Source organism: Gymnoscopelus braueri, assembly GCF_963280865.1.
Source record: "Gymnoscopelus braueri genome assembly, chromosome: 5".
Lineage (NCBI taxonomy): Eukaryota > Metazoa > Chordata > Actinopteri > Myctophiformes > Myctophidae > Gymnoscopelus > Gymnoscopelus braueri.
In genome coordinates this window covers 42165941-42168416 of record NC_137606.1, presented here as the reverse complement: position 1 = coordinate 42168416, position 2476 = coordinate 42165941, and positions in this window count along the sequence as shown.

Sequence of the window (2476 nt, the reverse complement as noted above, 5' to 3'; positions counted from 1 at the left end):
CTCTATTTATCTCTCCTCTCCTAAATCAGCCATTCCCATCAGCCTGCGGACCGGGGCACCACTGGTGGGCCGTGAGGATCTACTGCAAGAAATAAACAGTACGATTTTATTGATAATACAACGTTAATAATATATTATTCTTTAACAGAATAAGACCGGGAACGCATCTGTGTCATTTTTTGATTTCTTTGGCTATTCAAAAATAGCAGATATACAAGCTCAGCTACATAATTATATACTACAGATATACAAGCTCATAGCGCGGCACTCTGTGCCGCGCTATGAGCTTGTAGTTCTGCTATTTTTGGATAAATCATGACAATCTTTGCAAATCTTTGAATATATATTTTTTAAAGCGAACATTTGTACAATATTTTGTTCCAGGGACCACCAGAAGCAAAGATTTGAGTTACAAATGTTCCCTTTAAAAAGTATATATTCAAAGATTTGCACACATTTTCACGATTTTGTAAAAGATAGCAGATCTACAAGCTCATAGCGCGGCACCGAGTGCCGCGCTATGAGCTTGTATATCTGCTATTTTTTGAATAGCCAAAGAAGTCTAAAAATTACACGGATGTGTTCCCGGTCTTAATGGGTTAAATATTGTAAAATATTTCATGGAATTTCTTCTTTAAAACCTTGAAAAATGACTTGGGAACGTAGTACACTGTGTTTGTTCCATTGATCCAAGTCGGAACAAAATCAGTTCTTCTTCTTCTTTCGGCTAATTTACATCGGGATCAGATCATCAGTTTCCATCTGGTTCTCTTTTCTGCGTCTTCCTCTGTGACTCCTGCCACCTGCCATGTTGTCCATCACCGCATCCATTTAACCTCCTCTTTGGCCTTCCTCTTCTCCTCTTACCTGGCAGTTCCGCATCTTCAGCGTCCTTCTCCCAATTTACCCCTCATCCCTCCTTTTCTTACGCCCAAACCATCTCAACCTCGCCTCTCTATCTTTATCCCCAAACCTTCTAACCTGGGCTGACCCTCTAATGTCGTTATTTCTGATTATGTCCTTCCTTGTCACTCCAAATGACAATCATAGCATCCTTAATCCTGCATTGAATGAAATCATTAAAGTAAACATGCTCTAAAAATGCACACGGCCCACCCATCCGACCACTGTGAGTTAAGTGGTCAGATGGGTGGGCCGCAGGCGCGCGGGAAGTCCTTAATACCTAGGGGGGCTGTGCGTCGCCCGCGCGCGATTTTTTTTTGTGATTTTTTGGGGGTTTTCTGTGTTTTTCCCCACACAAAAAGGCAGAAAGACAGTGCAAACACCAGGTTGAAGTTCATCCATGACCGTAACAGACTGCTATGATCCATAAAATATATATATATTATAAAAAATAAAATAAAATAAAACATTTTTTTTTTCTTTTTTTTTTTTTTTCTTCCCATCACCAGGGGGGCTGCTCCCATCACCAGGGGGGCTGCAGCCCCCATAGCCCCCCCCCTTCCCGCGCCACTGGTGGGCCGTGAACGCTTTCCAGATTTTCAAGTGGGCCCTGATCCAGAAATGGTTGTGAACCACTGTTCTAAATGATCCACTGTTGTTAAAGGTGTACAAATACATGGTATGACAGTGACACTGTTGCTCTGTCCCACATAGGAATGTGGTGGGGACATTTTGAAATGGTGCATAGTGTCTTTATCCAAAGCATTACGTTCACAGTCCCCAGGACTTTTTTTGTGTTATCCTCCTTTTAGCCTTAATGTCTGACTGTCAGTAACTAAGTACATGTACTCAAGTACTGTACATAAGTATCATTTTGAGTATTTATACTTGAGTATTTCCGATTTCCAAAACTTTGACTTCTACTCCACTACATCTCAGATCTAAATATTGTACTTTTACTCCACTACAATTATTTGAAAACTTTAGTTTAAGTTACTAGTAACACACCGTGATTAACGTATTTTTCATGAATTAATTGCCAAAATATGATAATCAAGTGATTTTAAATCCGGCACATTGAGCTTCAGAGGTGATGCGTTGTGAGATCTGCTATTTTTGGCACGCATGCAGCAGCACCATCATAGCCTAAGACTATAAATTAGGCCTTATCATGATATGCTAATCATTAGTGATGCAGACAGTCTGTGTGCTTTCTGCCTGGGAAGGTACAGGACTTTAGAAAAGATTGTCAGAAAAGTTCAGTTAGAAACATTATAACTTATTTTGTGTGTGTGTGTGTGTGTGTGTGTGTGTGTGTGTGTGTGTGTGTGTGTGTGTGTGTGTGTGTGTGTGTGTGTGTGTGTGTGTGTGTGTGTGTGTGTGTGTGTGTGTGTGTGTGTGTGTGTGTGTGTGTGTGTGTGGAAAATATGTCAAGTAAAAATCAAACTATATTTCATATCCAGACAACCCACTGAAAAAATATATCAAAACACATGTAATATACTGTAGGATATCCAAAAATAATAATACTTATTTAAAATGAAATCCACTTCATAGGACTTTATCTCATTGT